This window comes from Manis javanica, chromosome 14 (genome assembly GCF_040802235.1).
Source record: "Manis javanica isolate MJ-LG chromosome 14, MJ_LKY, whole genome shotgun sequence".
Classification (NCBI taxonomy): domain Eukaryota; kingdom Metazoa; phylum Chordata; class Mammalia; order Pholidota; family Manidae; genus Manis; species Manis javanica.
Genome location: NC_133169.1, coordinates 16,493,571 through 16,514,190, shown reverse-complemented (window position 1 = coordinate 16,514,190; position 20,620 = coordinate 16,493,571). Strand labels below are relative to the sequence as shown.

Genomic DNA, 20,620 nt, shown 5'->3' with positions numbered 1-20,620 from the left:
GAAAGCTGGTATGTCAGATACAGAAAAAGATGTCCGGTCAGTAAACAAATCCACCCTTTGTAGGCTGTGTGGGCATTTCTCCTTGGTGCCAAGTCAGCAGACAGCAAATGGAGGGTCTCATAAATTAGTAATTTCACCCAGCATCAGTCTCTCTAGATCGGTGTTCCTAGAACTTTCAGTTCACTTGAGAACTTGCTAGAAATGCTAATTCTCAGACCCTAACTCAGACCCACGGAGTGAGAAACTCTGGGGGTGGAGCCCAGCAACTTCTGGTTTAACACAGGGACGTGTGCATAACACTGCTCTGTTTGGTTCATGCGCGCAAACAGTCAAGATTGTTATTCCTTTCTATTTTAACCTTGAAAATAGTGCCAGAAAAGTTTCCTTTGCTAACTAGTTTAGCAATGTGAACCATAAACAGAAACAGGAGCACAAATGTCATTCTATGCTGTATTTGAACAATAACCTCTTATCTTTTTCGGAAAAAGTTGTGCCAGAAATCATATTAAACAGTTTACATTTACTAACAAAACAAAATGTTATGAGAGAAATACTATTATTGACTCACTTTACAGAGGGAAAATTAGGATTTAGTTAAAGGAGGTATATAACTTGTATATGGCCAAATGGCTAGTAGGTAAAATAGTATGCTTGAAGATCTCAAACTGCAGCCATTTAGTATCCCTCATTTCTCACTTACTTTTTATTTTTTCAGTTATCACAGTCTGAGATGCCATTGGTTACATGCCTCAGCATTAAATGTCCAGAGCTTTATTAAGAAATTAAGATAAGTTCTTAAATAATATCTCATTCTAACAGAACTACAAGTGATATGTCTAGATGTAAATTACCCAGAGAAAAATGCCAACTGGTATACCAGCAGCCTGACCTCTTGTGCACGAATAAAATCTCATATATGCTTTTTTTAGTTAATGAAGAGACCTGAATTCAAGTTCAGCCTTTACATATTTAGGAGACACTTCAATAAATTGCCCTTCATTAGCTTCTTAAGTAGGTTCATATTATCTAGCCATATCCCTATGTGTACTATTCAAAGTGTACTCTTATTATTTAATTTAGTAACTTTTCTCATTGAAGAGTCTGTGGCCTAAAACAAATTCCATGCTGGTTTACCTGTTCCAGGGGCAGTCAAGACAGTGAAAGAAGCCACAGGAGAGCGAAGGAAGAAGAGCCGAGGTCCTACAGAGAATTTCCGCTGGACAGTGATGAAAAGTCCGTATGTTACAGGACCACCATAAATTATGTTACAACGAATGCTCAGGCCACAGAGGGCTTCCAAAAATAGGCTGAAACTGCCCATGGTCTGAAAACAAATTGCCTAAATTCCAATATGAGAGAATAGTGTTCTTGACATATATATGAAAGTGGCCACTACTGGGTGAAGCTAGGTCTACAGAGGTGAAATGCAGTATGCCTGGGCTTTGAAATTGGAAGTTGTTATTCCATCAAGATGCTAAAATGCAAAGTAATCTGCATAAGCCTCGTGCCTCAAGGCTTACAGATTTATTATGAAGGGAAGACAAAATGAATGATGGCATGTCAGTTGGCCTGAACCCTCGGAGTGAACCTGCATTTTGGAGAAATATAATCCTCAGAAGTCTTACATTTTAATCATCTCAGGAGTTAAAGTGAATTCATATTATGTAATTTTTGGTTTATCTAAAAGTATATATTTAAGGGATAAGATGACTAGCATAAATCAAAAGCAAAAATGTTCGAAGGATTCTGCTGTCTATTATTAACAAGTTCATTTTTCTTAAAGACCGACTCCAAATCTAAAATGTTAAGAAATAGTTATATGACCTTTTCCCTTAAAAGGCGGGAAATAAACAGAAAAAAAGGTAACAAAAAAACACACTAAGAGAATGCTTATAATCTTTATTAAAGATGGGTGTGTTTAATAGAAAGGGAAATCAATATATTAGTTACTAAATTTTCAAAATTTCATTTTAACAACATCACAACCACAATAAAGACAACATACAAAATATGTAATTATATGTTCTTCATAAATGAATGTTCAAGAGTCTATATTTTTAAAAAATTGGTATGTTTCTAAGGGGGAGAACAATCAACCCAAGAATAATATTATATTGATTAATCTTATAGAGTTAAAATGTTGAAGGATCAAGTGAATTTGGTTTCACTTAAGTCAAATAGTATTTAGTTGTTGATTTTGACAGAAGAGCCAAAGGCACATTATTATTCTTATGAATATGTATTTTATATATCAACAAGCAAAGTTGGTAGGAAATTTAGGGAATATTAAAGAGTACTTTAAAAATATTTTTAAAGCTCCGACACTTTTTCTTATTGTCTTCATTACTGTTTTGCAAATTTAAAGTATTAAGTTAGAATACACTGAAGAAAATATACATTATTATTCAACATAACAACTTCATATGATTCAGGACACAGATTTCAACAGTGATTCAGGTTGTATTAAAATTATGTTTTCATTTGAGAAGTCATTTGTCAACAGTGGAACAAATCATTAGCTCAGTTTTGTGAAAGAGAATGGCATTTTTACGTAACTGAAAGTAACCAGAAGCTTTTAAACAGGGTAAAAATGTTATATTGCCCTACCAAGAGAGAACCAAGCAGTGTAAAGCCATATTGTCCCACAGCATGAAGTGATCACATACCTGCCTAAAATGATGGACAGCTCTGGCCTAGTGAGCAGGCAAAAAAAATCCCATTTACTCTCTTCCAGATGGGACCAACTGGACGCTTCAGCGCAAACAACTCATCCTTCTTCGGACCTTCTTGTCCAGCTCTTGAGCTAGCGCCAGCTGATAATGATGAATATCAAGGCTACAGTAACGTGGGTGACAACAGAAGCCTTGTTATAGCTGCCAGTCTTTCGGTCTTGTCATTATTACACGTTGAAGATTTATTTGAGTTTATTGTTGTGCACGGGGTCTAGCCATTTGCAATTCATCACCTACTACAGAAAGTTCAAGCTAGTGGCCGAAGCTATAATTGCCATCTCCACCTGCTTCTGGAAATTATGAGGTCACTAGCTAGGGCAGCCCAGTCTTCACGGAGCCCCAAAAGTCACAGCAGCCTCTAGTGTAAAATACTCAGACCCTATCTGCACTTGAGCATCTCTTGAGATCGTATTAATAATGCTATATTGCTTGGCAATTGATTACATTGTAGCTATACTGCAGCCACCTCTATGGCAAACACTAAAAGGTTACAGTTATAGGAAAGAAATAATGAAATGATTAGAGCTGCCACAGTCTGAGCATTACTGTCATTACTGTAAATGCTACAGTTACTATGTGTTTGTGTGTTTGATTCAAGACATACAAACACATTCACAAGGCACATTGCTTCTATTTAATCTGATATAATCTTCTAATCTTCAGAAGTCAAATTAGTCTAACTGAAATCTGTTTTGGAAGCAGGTAGAATAAATTCCCTGCAAAAAAAAAACCCACCACACAGCGCTTTGGCAGAACTGGTAGGACAGCTAAAATCAAATGTAAAGACATCATTTTGTTTCTATTCAGAACATTACGGAAAAAAAAAATCCTTGTACATTTGGGAATTGAATTTTACTACAGCAGTGTGTCAGATGAGTATGACTCAGAAAAAACCTCAATAATAAAAATAGCCCTTCTTGATTTTAAATTAAGTCTTTTCTCCTACATTTATTAGTTTTATTTTCTTAGTGCATAAACTTTTTTATTTTCCCTCTAAAGTAGTTGGAAAATTTTTTGAGAGCTTTTGCCTGTACTATTGAGCATTCAAGGTTTTACAGGCAGCTACAAAGAGTAGGAGCTTATATGATTTCCATTCATCTAAACTCTATGATTCACTCTTCAGTGTACTTAGTGTACAGATGGCTTGAAAATTTATGATACCTGAATCTTTTCCTTCTTGGTATTATGCCACTGCTTGGTTTCTACATCCTCACTGTTAATGGATTTCTAAAACCAAGATTTACTGAGATAGGTATTTTTTTGCTCCAGGTCCTCTTTTTAAAAATCAACGTGCCAAGTAATGCAGAAAAAGAAAAAGGTAAGCTAGCATTACAATTTAATGTAAAACCCCAACTATTTATAAAGATTGTCCATATCTTATTTTATTCCCCAGAGTCTAATGGTATTCAATGATTTCATTTTATAAGGTTATAGAGGAATCAAAGTTCTAAGTGGAAAGTTTCCGTCTGCAAATTGTTTTATAAGTCATTTCCTATATACACCACTGTAGCTTTCTGCCACACTGACTTTTAAAGTTGGCTCCCCACTTCGTTCCTCCTTGTATTTTAGGGCGGGAAGGTTTGGACATTATGATTTTTACTATTAGAGGTTTGGTCGCATTTTGAATCTCACCTTAAAATAAGACTAATTTCAGGAGCGTTGTGAGGCAAGGAATGGAAATGCTCACAATACTTCTTAATTGAATTGTTTCTACAAAAATGTAAAATTAATAAGTCATGTAAATGAACACCCCGATGGGGAGCCACTTGCTAAAAGAGTGCAGAGGATGTGATGCTGAATGGCCTTCTCCTCTCAGTTTCCCTCCAGTTCGGAAGTAAAGGGACACAGGAGCCCGGGACTCCCAGCAGTACCGGCTGATAGGGAGGCGCCTGCTGATGTGGGAGGAAAAGCTCACGAGCCAAGATATTCCTACACGAGTAATGATTAATGGAACAGCAGTTGAGTCCATCTATTCCTATCCACCTATGAAGGGAGCCTTAATGGTTCAAAAAAGAATCACTTAAAATTTTCACTCATATTGGGTTAGGTGTTAGCGAGGGGACTCAGCAACAGAGAAGGGTGGTTGGGATTCTGATCTCTTAAAAACACCTTCAACCAGCATCTATACTTCACCTTAGAGTTTATGAACTTATTTCATACATGCTGTACCACAACAATCTTGGGAGGTACATCTTAATACTGTATCTGTTTTATAGAAGGAGAGACAGGCTCAGAGAGAGCAGGCTCAGATTTTTTCCAAAGTCACCAAACTGGCTGAGTGGTAGAGCTGGACCTGGATCACAGGGTTTACTCCAAATCCTTTACTTCGTACTAACCCACAGAGAGACCAAAAGAAGTTCAGTTCAAAAAATCATTTGAACGGCTCCTCCTTTCCTAATACTGAAAAAAATGCTTGGGATTATGTAATAAATTTACATCTTTATATTTTCTCCAAGAAGGCTTCTCTTTTCTTTTCTAGAACATGAATCTAAGCTAGAATGGGACAGAAACAAAAATACAAAGAAAATAATAGCAAACACTGTTTTGCTCTTTTTTTATTAAAAAACTGTTAAATATAGCTTACATAGTTAAGACTATGTGAAAACGGATGAAAATGTAAGGAACAATAACCCAGGCCTAAAGCTAGAATGTTACCAAATTCCAGCTGCCTCCATCCACACCATCACAGCTACATATTCCTGAGGCAGCCACTACCCTGAATTCCGATTTAATTGTTCTTTTTTATTCATTAAACTTTACAGCTGGTTTATGGATCCCTAACCAATACTGTTTAGTTTTTCCAATCTCTGAAATGTGCATAAATAGAATCACACTGTAGGTATTACTCTGCACTTTTTGCCCTATTATATTTTGAGATTCGTTAGTGTTGATGCATAGAGCTGTGTAGTTCCCTCATTTTTACTATTGATACAGTATTCCACACAAGGAATACTGTGGGGGGCCTGGCCTACGGCTGAGGCTGAGCCCCACTCTAGCTGGACAACGCCCTAAAGATGGCGCCTGCTTCCTGCTCACCACCCTTTCCCCTCTTCCCTGTTGGGGATTGGCCCAGCAGACTTCCGTACCCGTGCACAGCTCGTGCTGCCCGGTTAGAGTGGCGCATGACACCTATCCGCTTAAAGGTCATGCATGATACTGTCCCGGATTGGTTGGGTGACTGAATATAAGGGAGCCCGCCGGGAGGGAGGAGAGCTGCCCGACAACTGCTGTAACCACCGTGAGAGATTAGAGAATAAAGCCTAGAGAAGAATCAAGACCTTGGGCGTGTTGCTTCGGTCCCTGAAGGGTCGCGACAAGTGGTGCCGAACCCCGGGAATCGCTAAACCTCGTCGCGACCTGATCCGCTGACCCTGGCGCCTGCCGATGAAGTAGAGCTTGTAACTCTTCAGGAACGTCGCTGGACGCCGTTCGGTCGGCTGGCCAGACCGGGAGAGGGAACCGAGGAGGGTGAGTGGATCGGCGAGTAAACTGAAAGTATACGTGGCAGGGCAGACAGCAGGCAGTTGCGGTGGGTGTTTATGTGTAGTGTGTGTGTCCTGTTAGTGTTTGTGACATTGTTTATTATAATATATGGAATGAGGAGGCGCCAGTGAAGGTTCGCAGAGCAGCGACGAAATCAAAAGGTTCGCAGAGTGGCGATGAAATCAAAAGGTTCGCAGAGTAGCGACGAAATCAAAAGGTTCGTGGAATTAGCCACGTAGTCCATCTAAATTATAACTAGGATACTTGCCCCTTTAGAGAGAGGATGGGGACGGAGGCCTCTAGGGTTAGGGCCGAGGACAGAAGCCAAGCTGCCGAGAGGCCATCCAAGAGGGGGAGGAAATATTAGAGGAAGTACAAGAAGAGCGTGCCTTCGCAAAGGCATTGGAAGGGGGATCTGAACAGGGACTGCCATCTGATGAGAACATGGCAGTCAAAAAGGCCCGTGTGGGTACCTCAGTGGCCCCTCACCAAAGAAAAGAAGGAAACAGCCCACACTTTAGTACAAGAACAGACAGCAGCTGGTCACCTCCAGCCCTCTACCTCGCCATGGAACACACCTATTTTTGTAATTAGGAAAAAGTCTGGCAAGTGGAGATTACTCCATGATCTCAGGGCAGTGAACAGACAGATGGAGTTTATGGGACCTGTACAATTAGGCCTTCCTCTCCCTGTGGCCCTGCCCAGAGGATGGAATTCTGTTTCTTCTCCATCCCGCTTCACCCCAGAGACTGTCAAAGGTTTATTGCCACAGGGCATGGCTAATAGCCCCACCATGTGTATGTAAAGAAGGCCTTACAAACTGTCAGGAAACAGTTTCCCCTGATAATCATCTATCATTATATGGATGACATCCTTTTGTGTTATGAGAGCAGCAGGGAGCTAGAGACAACCCTCAGGGTCAGGGTATGGTGGAACGCACCCACCTCACCCTCAAGAATGCTTTATATAAACAAAAAGGGGGAATAGGAGAAGATTTTAGAACACTGGACAAAAATGGCCGCAGTGCAGCAGAGCGGCACGGCCAACAATCCAATCCAAAACACATGCCTAAAGTTTTGTGGAAGGATGTGTTGGAAGGAACATGGAAAGGCCCGGACCCAGTGATAATCTGGACCCGAGGCTCGGTTTGTGTTTTTCCACAGGGCCAGCAGAACCCCGTTTGGGTGCCTGAACGTCTGATACACAGAGTGGAAAACCCCAGAGCGGAGGTACAAGATGATCGCACTGCTTCTGTTCCTGCCGTGGATCCTACAGCAGGCGACGGCGGAGCTGCAGCCACCGCCGCGCTGACTATCACCATTCCTACGGCAGAGACGCTGCACAGTGTAAAACCCCGGAGCGGAGGTACAAGATGATCGCACTGCTTCTGCTCCTGCCATTTTAAGAATGGGATGGCCTTGGTCAACCAACACATGAACCTTCTTCAAGAACAATTGGACCTCTTGGGGGAGGTTCTGTCTGTGGGCTGCATCCATTCTTATATGGGGGTGTATTACTGGTATTCCTTTTCATAATTATTCTAAAGCTGCCAACTTGTCCAGACAGTTAGGCAAGATGTTAACCACAAATTGGTCCAGTGAGCTTGACGAGCTCACCACTCAGCTATGGTTAGAAATTTTGCTCCGTAGCTCAAATAGCTGAAGCTGTGTTAAACGCCACCAAAGCCTGGTCAGGTGTAGGTATCATAGGAATATTGCTAATTGTGGGCCTCCTCCTGGTCGGGAGGAAAGTCTGTTCCATACAAAAACAGCAACGGGGAGAACGGAAGGTCCTGTTGCAAGCCATGGCAGTGCTAGAGGAAGGCATCTCCCCTAGAGTATGGCTTAATATGCTGGATCAGTAGTCAAGGACGGGTAAGATCAGGAGCTGCGCATATCAACCTAAGACAGGGTGCAGACCTAAGCTGTCTGTTGCCTGAGGATGGGTAAGAATGCCGCAGACTCCGGACGACCTAAGACAGGCATGATCCCGACAGACCTTTGGTTATAAAACAATAAAGGGGGAGATGTGGGGGCCTGGCCTATGGCCGAGGCTGAGCCCCACTCTAGCTGGACAACGCCCTAAAGATGGCGCCTGCTTCCTGCTCACCACCCTTTCCCCTCTTCCCTGTTGGGGATTGGCCCAGCAGACTTTTGTACCCGTGCACAGCTCGTGCTGCCCGCTTAGAGTGGTGCATGACACCTATCCGCTTAAAGGTCATGCATGATACTGTCCCGGATTGATTGGGTGACTGAATATAAGGGAGCCCGCCGGGAGGGAGGAGAGCTGCCCGACAACTGCTGTAACCACCGTGAGAGATTAGAGAATAAAGCCTAGAGAAGAATCAAGACCTTGGGCATGTTGCTTCGGTCCCTGAAGGGTCGCGACAGAATACACCACAATTTATCCATTTTTCTGCTAATAGTAACATTGCTGGTCATTTTCCACTCTCACAAAGATTGCTACTGTGAATATTTTTGTACAAAAGTGCAAGGGTTTCTCTAGGGTTTATAATTCATAGGCAATTGCAAACTCTCTGAGTCCTATTTCTCTTTGCTACCCCCTTCTACTCTCCTTCTTGGCTACTGCCTTTTTCCAGAGTAGCTATCCCAGTGTACATTCTGAAGCAGTGTTTTACAGATCCTAGTAATCTTTACCTCACTTACAGTTTATATTGTCCATTTTAAAGTTCTGCCAATCTGATGAGTGTGAAATCCTATCTCACTGTGATTTCATTGAAATTTCTAATGAGATGGAATGCATTTCACACTTATAGGCCATTTGTGCTTCCTCGTTTGTGGAATACCTATCCTTTTCATTTGTCCATCTTTCTATCAGGTGTTTAATTTTTCATTTATTCATTTATAGTCTTCATTAATTTTAGACTCTAAACTTTGAGTTATATAGATCTCTAAAAGCTTCTCCCACTCTGCAGCAATGGTGTGTATGTGTGTGTTTTCATTCTCTTTTACAAATATGTTCTTAATTTTAATGTGGTTGATAAGTTAATCTTTTTCTTTACGGTTTACAATGGTCTTTTTAAAGAAATTATTCGACTTTGAGGTCTAGAGTTGTTCTCCAATATTTTTTCTAAAAATGGTACAGCTCTGCCTTTCTATTTATGTGTTTAATACACTTGGGACTGATTTTTGTATGTGCTGTGAGGTAGGGATTCCAATTCCATTACCCGCCCCCCCATATGGAGAACTCATTGTCCCTTCATCACTGATTAGAAAGCTCACCTTTTCCCACTGACATATAATATCACCTTCATCATATGTCAAATGACACCATTTGTATGAGCTTATTTTTGGACTCCTTTTTCTACTTTATTTGTTTATTTTTTTCTATTCTTGCACCAATATCAAACTGTCTATTTATGTACCTTTCATACGGTATTATTGAATGCTGAAAAATTGTCAGTATGTGCTACTCATACTGTAAAATAAGCAGAAGTCAAACTTTATTACCATTTAACAAGTTAATAAACTGAAGACACAAGTTAATCTATAAAATGCTTCTGAATCACGATCCACATCTTATGATTCTCAAACTGATGATTTTCTAACCCACTGACTTTTCTCAAAGTGTTTTCATGTTATTTCATCAGTCTTGAACTTACAGTGGTACTAATTGTATCTAACAGCTTCATGTTACTGTGGAAAGAGCCCAGGCTTTGGAGTTATATGCACACAAATGATTAGAAACAGGGCTCTATGAAGGGAGGGGGCATTGTCTGGGGCAAGTCATTTACCTTTCTGAGGCTGACGTCACCTCATCTGTACAGTGTGGACAACCACTCTCTTAAAGGGATTTCTCTATGTAGGCAGCAATATATTCAAACACTTAGCACTGTGCTTGACATAGAGTAGCAGAAAGTAAATTACATATATGTGAACACTGAACGCACCTGAACTCAGTTATCTTTTACTAACAGGGTTTAGTCCAGAGTAACATCAAACAACAATGGAATCAGACATGGAACGTACAAAATTAATTCTCTGCTGTTGTACTGAAACGCACCACAGAGACCTTCTGCTGACTAAATGCTTCCGACTGACTATTGAAAACAACCTAAAAAGTCTACCAGCCATCTTGCCATCCAATTCCTGTTATTTTAAATTAAACCGATTACCTTTCCTGTTTAGAGTTCCCATATTCTACCCCATCAAATTGCAGAGAGTTGTGGGTATCATGGAAAGAAAACAAAGGCTCAAAGTAATCAATGTCCAGCCAAAGCCTAGGAGTCCCAACCCCCTCCTTCTTCCTTTCATCCAACTATACTTGATGGAAATCAAATCCTGTTCATCAAACCCACCAAGTCTCTCTCAAGCAAGTGTCTCTCTTCTTATCTTCAAATGGCTATACTGCCACACTAATACGTGTAATCATATTAATTTAAACAATTAATTAAAAACTGCACTAAGTCTTGAAAATTACAACAAAAGCCTATGAAAACAACAAAATCCTTATAGAGCTGAGAAAACTGAGGAATGAAAAGGTTAAATGACAGCTTTAGATGCTAGCCCTAGAATCTGAACCAGATCAGCTAATGCCAAAATACACCTCTCAACTACCACATCATGCCACGGGCCGTGAGTTATTACTCTAAATATTGTCAACTCATTACCTCTCCGCTAAAAGTCCTTTTAAGGTATTGAGAAATCATCTGATTCTAGATATATATGGAATACAGATCCTTCAGTGGCTCCTTTCTACCTATGACACCGACAACAAAACTCCTTTTACTAACATGCATTGGCTGTCGCCTTCTCTGAGTCCTATTTCTCTTTGCTACCCCCTTCTACTCTTCTCTCTGTCCTTACCTTTATCTGATCACATTACAAACATATAAACTGGATAAAGGGAATGGAGAAAACAACAGGTAAAAAGCTGACAACAAGGTCGGGCGAAAGCAAGAGGAGGTGTGACCCCAAGAGACCCCAGTCCTGGGGTGACCAAATGTGAGAGAGAGTAAGCAGGCTCTGGCTGGTGCTTAGGTAGAAATTAGAGATTGCGTTTGGCTGCAGACAGACACCAGACAGCAGGCAAGAGCCCAAAAGCGAGCGAGAGGGCTATGGACCTGTGAGCACACACAGGGAAGACTGAGAGACAGAGAGACACAAAAATCCCCAGACAGGGAGGGGCCTGCACACCGCCCCATCCCCCCCAGGCTATTGTGTGCCTGGCCTGCCTTTGCTCTTCCTCCCCACCTCATGGTCCTGGCCACTCCTATGGGTCTTTCAAAGCTCAGCTCTGGGATCTTCTACAGCAAAGTCTTCTCCCCACCGTGTGTGGACTTCACGTGCCCTTGTGTTTCGGCACCCGGCAGGATCCTGTCCTTAAGCGCTGTTACAACACTCAGCAAACAGCTTGGGAGGTCTCTCTATGAATTTCTTCATCATTCAGCTAAAACTCCTTAGAACTATTTTTCCCCTCTTTAATCATTAGTGTCTTGCATATAGTGGGGTTCAATAAATGCTTGAGTGAATGAAGAACTTGTTTTTCAATTTCTCCAACAAATACTTTCCAAATAGAATAAAGCATGCTGCCCTAATCTTACCTATCATGCACACATGCACACACCGACACACGCACGTGCACCCCCCCCACATGCATGCGCACACACCTGCACACATACCCACACAGGCACATGCACGCATGTGCACACACACACACGCATATGCACTTTCTTGAACATATTTTTCCTTAAGATGGAATATTATTAAATAAAACATTAAATGAATATATATAATTCAAATACTCTGAATATAATGGCCCAGAAATCATGAACCATGGCTTTTGTCGGTGCTTCATTTAGAGCAGTTTCTCAATCCCTGAACTACTGTCATGTAGGGATGGATAACTAATTCTTTGCTGTGGGAGGTTATTCTGTTACTATAGGGTGGTTAGAAGCATCCCCGGCTCCTATCCATTAGACGACAGTAGCACCCCCATCCTGTTTGGACAACTGCACCCGTCCAGTCTCCTGTGAGGGCTAAATGAGTGTACTTAAGAACCACTGACTTAACAGCAACTTTCATTTTCTTCAGGTACTAATCAGTAAAGTTTGATTTTATACTTTCTCTTCATACAGGACAGCTCCATTTTAAGTTCTTAAACTTGACAAACGTAACCAAACATAAACTGTGGTATGAATAATCTGACAAGATCAGGGGAAAAAAAGCTCAATTAGTTCAAACTTCATTTCAAAAGACAAAAGAATGACAGTACACCAGTTTTCAATGTGTAACTAAGTACGTGTAGTGATAGAAGTTAACTAGACTGTGGTAACCATTTTTCAATATATACATGTATAAAACGATTAATCTGTACACTGAAAACTAATACAGTGTTACAGTTATATCTCAAAAAAAAAGAGAGCAAGTTTTGAGAACATGAGCATTTCCATTCACTTTTGAAAAAGAAATCCCTTTGGTGCATTACTTACACCTTTTTGGAATGTTGTAGTTTTCAATGTCATTCTGCAATACACCTGATTTTGTTTCCTTGCAGGCAGAATCAAAGCAGACATTTAAAATTACAACTCCACATGGGGGTAAATAACTGCATCTGCTACAAAACTTAATAAAATAATCACAAACACCAATGCTTTGCTGACAGGAGGAGCTCTGATGCCATTAGAGCTGAAGGGGAGGTTTCGGTAAAAACATATGCACAGCAGTCACTGTAATAAAATTAAATTTGGAGGGTAAAACACCTGAAAACATGTAGCACTTCAAGCACTGAGAAGATTTATGGTGACGTGTGTCACTGGTGTGTGTGTATTTCATGCATTTCACGCAAGCCCACGATATTCAGCTGAAGCTAAGTCTTTTTTTTTTTAACTGCATATGACAATCCCACTACTCTTTTCAAATTTTGATCTGTGCCAAGTTCCTTTTCAAAACTGGATCTTCACATATTGGTACTTATTTCCCCTTCTGCCAATGGTCTTTCCCCCACTTTCTTCTGAGAGCGCAGCAGTTACCCAGAACTCCCACTGCGAGTGTGAGTCACACCTGCAGACTAAGCACCCATCAGATGGGTCATTTTCATTCTCATCCTTTGACACATGCAGGAGATAAAGCAGAGACAACATGCAGAACACAGCTCCCAGACATTCATCCTCTACAGGGTGCGGCTGGGTATGTGCTTTCCCTTTGAACTGACCCGGAGGATCTTCTCTGGGCGGTGCCCTTAAGGACAGACACTTCCTCTCTCTGAGGACTGATTCTGGTTTGGATTTCTCCAAGCAGGTATACTGGAATTTGAAGGAAGAACATAGCTCTTTAATCAGGCGTGCCGAGTTTTGGCCCTCCCCGAGCATGGACCTGCTCTCCTCTTGACCACCAGGTGCTGGGGTCCAGGAAAACTAGAGCCGCACTCGGGCCCCTGGAGTCTGGCTTAACTCTTGCAATTTCAAATGACCTGAAAAGCGCTCCAGTGTTTAAGGAGACATGGTTTGGAAATATTACTGAAAAGCCTCCTGAGATATAGATTATATATATCATAAGTAATACAGAGTTACAGTAATAATTGTAGACAGAGTAGAGCATATTATTTTATAACATTCTAGGCAGTGGAAATTTTCCTAATAAACTCCTCAGAACCCTAAGGCTGACTATTCCTGTGACTGACGGCAGGCTGGATTCCGATTCTTTTACCTGCTTCCTGGCCCCTTCACCAACCCTAAGGCAACTTATGGGGACCCAGGGTTCATGGACACAGCTGGAAAAGCACTAGGACAGAAAGACACTGATCAAGAACACGTAAGGCCCAGTCTTTAAAATGTTCAGGGGAAATAAAGAAAAGAGAAACAACAACACAGAGTCAAAAGATGGGAATGTGAACCACAGTTCACATTTACTATACATTTACTACATATACACAGCCGTCCAATCTGAAACAAGTTGCTCAGCCCATGGAGCCTCCATTTCCTCCTTGATGAATGAGAGATGGACATGTACGCCCAAATCACAGGGTTTGATTCGTATCAGATGAATCACTTATTAGCAATGAGATCTCCAATAAGCTAAGTCATCTCTGTACTTCAGTTCCCTCATCTGTTAAAAATGGATGCTATGTACCTCGTATGGTTACTGTAAAGATTAACTGAGATACTTGGCATATAAGGAAACAGCAAAGGCCAGTTATTTCTACTTTCTAGAAGTAAACTCTGAAAAATATAAAAGTACTATAAAATATTTGGCAACACCCTATTTTTTTGTTATATTATTAACCTTTTGGTAATACTGTTGTTACTGCTAGTGAAGCTAGCTTATATTTAGATTCCAAAGAGTCCCCACTTGTCTGATCTTTTTTGTCAAGTATAAGCTATTCCACAAGTAAGGGAACTCACACCCAGGCCCCGTTCTTACTACCTTTGTTTAATAATCTCTGCCTGGACTCTTTCAGAATTTTACATTAAGCCAGGAGATTCTGCAACAGAGCAACAACTTGTCCATCTACTTGAACTACAGTTATACAACTACTGTGAGCCTATTTCTTGACTATATTTATTGTGATAATAAATTGTATTTAGTACATATTCAGGAACATCAACAACCACAAAAAATAGTTACGCTGTTCAACTGTGCAGGTTTTTAATAAATAGAAAACTTTGCTGTTTAAGATGCTGCCCCCTCATGGACTTAGCCACAGTTAGTAAGACTGGGTCTAAGGTCAATAAACATCTTTCTTTCTACTGAGACTTACCATGGGAGTGATGGAAAATAGTTATAGACTAATGAGTACAATTCTAGATAACCAGAAAAAAAAAATCTGAAATTTTAATTCAGTTGACTTGGATGAACAAAGTAGTTTTTTCCTATTATTTGAATTTCTGACATTCTGACATCTGAGAGCTAAAAAGCCTAAATCTCCAGAAAAGAAATAAAAAACAAATACATTTTGACTGAACGTAACTACTACAATGTTTTAAAAAATGAACAATAAACTAGTATTGCAATTTTCTTGAAGTACATTGCATAAGCATATCAGAAGAATGAAGAGAAAGTTTTAAAGTACATGAAAAAAGGATAATTTATTCCAGAATAATTTACAGACAGAAAGAATGCTGCAAATTACTCAAACAGCTCAAAAAGTTTTTTTCATACTTTACTTGAAGTCTGATAAAAATCCTCACTTAAAATAAGGGTAACATTATTTGCAAATTGAGCAAGAGGACCCGATGATAGCCATATATAATCAGTTGTCACCTTGCAGCTCAATTAGCCCTCATGTAAAAACGAGGCATGTAAGGAGAAATGAGGTTTTGACATTATCTCTGCCAGCAAGATAATTACACAGCCTTCATTTAACAGTAGGGCAACACTACTGTAGCAACAAATTAACTCAGCTCCATTTGCAATTCATGGTGTGTTTTCTCATTTAATACCATTTGTCTTACCCCAAGTGAATGTTTCCATTAGTTTTCTCTAGCACAGCAAATACGCAGTTGGACTCCACACATTACATCACTGAGTCAATGCTTGCCTTCCAGCAACTTTCTGAAAGCACATTCAAAATGTGCTAGAATATCCTGTTCTTCCATGTCAGCTACAACTTTTCCCTGGTTCATGGCCAAATGATACAATAGGAGTATCTGTGCTGAACTTAATCAAGGATATGAAATCCCTATGCATATAATCGACTTCAGAGGAGCTTTCTCTTTTCATAAGAAAACTTCAAGAAAGGAACAAATATAGGCCAGTAGTAACCTGGTCATATCTTTTCATATATTAAGTTATTAATGTATTTCCAGAAGACATTTTAGGAAACATTTTTTTAAATGGGCTATTTTAAATGTTATGTTTGTACATGTAAAAGCTTAAACAGATGACTCTATAATCTCATTTATTTTCCTCTCAACATTTTACATTAAAACTTTTCCATAGCTTGAATTTAAAAACCACTCTATCCCCCCTATAAGGAGCATGACTGAAGAGAGTTTAAACAAGGAGGAGTGGAATGCTTGACGGGTCATGGGCTCAGAAAACAGAAACGCATGGGCCCCTGTAATGTCATGAATATGGCTATTATTAAATATTATATTCAACTCTAATTAGAAGGTAATGCTAATTTGCCCATTGATATTTCATGTCAGATTTTACACACTGAATTATTCACTACTCACAATATAAGAGGTCCTAAAATCTTAAGAACCCCAAATTCCTATTAGTGCAAGACTTCAGCTTATACATATAATGTTGAGCTTCAAATATTCAAATATATAGATGTAAGTGCATTTATTTATAACTAATGCATCTTTATAGAGAAGAAAAGAAAATTTCACTCTGTGTTTAAAGTAAATATACAAAATTCTAAAGTGGGGGGTTTCAATTTTTTTAAAATAAATAGTCACTGGTCTGCATTAATTTTAAGGAAATTCCTGAGAAGAAAAAACAATACTTTCCAGGAGTTAAAATGGTACACTAGCATATAAGTGTCTATGATACATTAGGTTTCTGTTTTTCTCTTTAACCTAAGATTCATCAATATCTCCATACTCTCAGAGAACTAACTGTTTCACGGAATAGATATAAGACTTGAAACTTAACTTATAAACAAGATGAATCAACCGAAGGATGCTTTAACCTAAGGTAAGATTCATCAATATCTCCATACTCTCAGGAAACTAACTGTTTCAAGGAACAGATTTAAGGCTTGAAACTTAACTTATAAACAAAATGTATCAAAAAGAAAGTTCTATGCTTTTCTGATTTAACCTGCCTTATATCTCTAGTCAAAGCGATGTTAAATAAAAGACGAAAAAACAAAGCAAAACAATAGTTTGCTACTTCTTAAAAAACCATTTTATAAGTGAAGCTTTGTTTTCAATACAGAAATTTATTTGATATACTTGATTATCATATATTCATCCAATTACTTTGAGGTGTGTAAACTGCTTAATTTTCAGATGTTTTTCTATCGTTAGGTTTAAAACTGGATGTGTATTGCCATGACAAGCCTCTATTTTGTATTCTGAAATAGTAAATTACACATCAATACGACAGACAACAAATGATGATATGTTATATATAGTCAGCATAATTCAATATGTGAGCAAAGGATATGAATGGATATCACATTCAGCATATGAAAAATTAATTCATCAATCCAATTATTAATGAAATACCTGGGGAAATAGTCATTCTTTTGCTTACAATCCTCTATAACCAGTTTGATCACTTTGAAAAAGACCAAGAAAGGCATGTATCCAAAAGCAGTATTTAAATTAGTACTTGCAGGATGAATATGAATTATCTCTAAAGTATGTAATTAAAATATGCAATCAAAACAATGATACACCTTCTTGCACTTAACACAAAGTAGACAGTTAAAATATAGACTGTTTTGCTATTGCAATAGTTGTACTCTTCAGAAATTTCACAGTTTTTAAAATGTAACTAAAGCAATCATTTCAATGGGACATATAGCCAGAGGATTACTTTTAGACTCACAATAACATAGTTATTTTCAGGGAGATAGTTAAATACTAAAAAGTTTTCTATGACAATGATTGTAGATCTATAAAATCTAAATATCACTCAGCAAATATATCTAGATTTTGTTTAAGAGTATTGGCCTTTCTTTTCCAATTTGTATCAGCATCATTATTAATGTCAATATCACAAATGTACAAATGCTTTAACATTTCTTCTTATCAGCTACAGTAAAGCACAAGGCACTAAAACAATGTAGATGTGATGTGTGGGATGCAAGCACCTTACCTCGGTGGTTCAATGCAAATATTCTCTCATGTCCAATTTGCTTTATGAACGAACATACATCAATAATGCAGGAGAACTGTCCATGTGTAATGCTGAGGAGTAGTACTGAAGATGAAACAGATTTATGTAGCTACTAATAATAAATTGGTAGAAGCCTTTTGGCTTTAAATATTTCAGAGTATCTATAGACGTCAATAAAGTAATTCTATTGGTGTTACTTATTCTAAGGAAATGAGTGTGTCTTCTGTGTGTGTATGTGTCTTGGAAGGGAGAACCTTCTCTATACATAAAGATGTGTATCAAAGCATTATTTATAACAGTTTAAAAAATGAGAACCTAAACAAAATAATTCACATCTACATGATGGAATATTATGCTACCATTAAAATCTACAGTTATTAAAATATGCTTGCATGTTGTTAAAATGCATGATTCAAAACTCCATGTAGAGTGTACATTCACTCATTTATTCATTTGTTCATTCAAACACTGTCTGTCCACTGTATGTCAGGCACCGTTTTAGGGCACGCACATACAACTATGAACAGAACAGACACGAATCTCTGCCTTCATGGGCGTTTATTATATTGAGAGGAAACATACAATGAACACATATGAATGGTAGTTCAGATAAGTACTGTGGGAAAAAATAAAGCAAGGAAATGAGATACAGAGTGTTGAGACACGAGGGTTGTGGTTTGAAATAGTCAGAGAATGCCTCCAACAGGTAAGGGAGAGCGCCAGGGTGTACCCAAAGGAAGAACATTACAAGCAGAGGGAACAACTCGGTTGGGAGGATGCAGGCAAGGAGGCCAGCGCTGCTGGAGAGAAGTGAGCAAAGAGACAAGTAGTAGGAGGTCAAAGAAATGGGGGTGACTGGGAGTGTTAAAGTTGGGTCTTGTCCCTTAAGCTATTGCAGGGCTGCTGCTTGTATTTTAATTAGAGAGGAAGCAAAATGGAGGGTTTTGAGTAGAGGAATGATGTGCTGAGACTTACATTAAATTGGACACCAGCTGCTATTTTGAGAACAGACTACAGGAGAGCAAAGGCAAAAGCCAGCAGCTTTTATATCAGGTAAGAGATGAAGTTGTGTTAGAATAAGGAGGTAAAATCAAAGGTGATTAGAAGGGATCTGAGTTTGCAGACATTTGAAGATAGATTCAGTTAGATTTACTAATGGATTAAAAATATTATGCATTAAGAGTATTATGAGAAGACGAGATGAATCAAGGATGACACTGAGGTTTTTGGTATGAATGATGAAAAGGAGAACACTGTCATGTACTTTAAGGAAAAATGACAGGAAGAACAGTGGTCAAATTTAATGATAAGACTAGTCAGAAATTTTGGAACACATGTTTAATTAGTTAAGTAACAGATTTGATTCAGATAAAAATACTAGAAGAAAAATATACCTGAAAAAAGGGTATGTTACTATAGTCAAAGTTCTGAATAAAATAATGAATAAAAGCAATATGTAAGGAAGTGGTGGTGGAGGGGGCAATTTTATAAAGCCAATATTTAAGGTAAAGGATCAAATGAGCTCAGATTTTAAAAGACTATGTACATTATATGGGGTGAAACCAAGGACAAATGTAAAACACTAGTACAAACTCATCACAATACTATGAGGACAGCTAAAGCCCAGAATAAACTAGGGCTGGTGAAAAATGTTGAAGACAAACAAGAATGGGAGTCGAATTTATTTATGGCAGTATTTGAAGCAAGAATAATGAATAGGAAAGATACACATTCACTGTTTGGATTAGTATAGATGACAAAAAAATGGCAGAATTTTTTTTCAAATCCTTTTTATCTTCTCCCAAAGAAAATTACTATTCAGACTAAGAAGGTTAGGAAGACGATAAATAAAATCCAAGAGACAAAGTTGTTGTTATACAGCACCTGATTCACTTAAGTTTAAATTTTAGGCTTAAATAGTTAAACTATAAGGTATTAGATATATTTTTGGATATAATTTTTGAAACAAAGTGAGAAAAACTTCCCCAAGTCTTGAAGAAAGGTGTTAGAGAAACAGAATTGTCTAATTAGACAGAATTTCAAAACGGGGATAAAAATAGTTTATGTCTAATCAACTAACAAACTTGGGAATAAAAAGCTGCCTATTTGTGATATTAGGAGATGTTCTCCTCCTGCACAACTGACAAAAAAAGACAAAGTTTTACTATGAACATTCCATTTTTACATTCATTCCCATTTTTTCTTTGTTTATAGGGTTGCCAGGCCAGGGGACAGAAATTGTACTTTGGAAGTAATTTAATGTCAGCATAGCTTTAGACAGTGTCTTACAAGACAGTGCTGAGGACAAGATAGGGCAATGGAATGCACTTGTAGCTAAGTTCCTAAAGAATATTATCTAATGTCTCAGACTACCCTCAAAGGATTCTGTTGACCTACACTTGGTTTGCCTTTGGGAGAGCACAATTACTGTTATAAGTAACAACATGCATTCTAATGGACAAATACAAATGTTTTATATTTATATAACAGTCAGTGCTATAGAACAAAATGAATTTTTTTGACAATTAGTCAAGTATAAAAGAACTAAATCTTTGAGTTTTCCAGAAGTCATTGAGACCATGATAAAACAGGATTGCTAAAATCTGTAATCTCTGGATATTCAATGGAGATAAAATTTATTGAGCACCT

General features: G+C 38.6%; 1 protein-coding gene and 1 long non-coding RNA gene across 3 annotated transcripts in view; one reads left to right on the top strand and one right to left on the bottom strand.

The window, feature by feature from the left end:
- The window catches only part of GPATCH2 (G-patch domain containing 2), a 178,324-nt gene that overhangs the window by 104,373 nt on the left and 53,331 nt on the right, over positions 1–20,620 (bottom strand). The window lies entirely within an intron of this gene.
- LOC140846115 (uncharacterized) lies at positions 1,923–11,614 on the top strand. The gene is made up of 2 exons (XR_012125015.1): positions 1,923–6,200; positions 6,337–11,614. It is a non-coding gene; the product is annotated as an uncharacterized lncRNA (long non-coding RNA).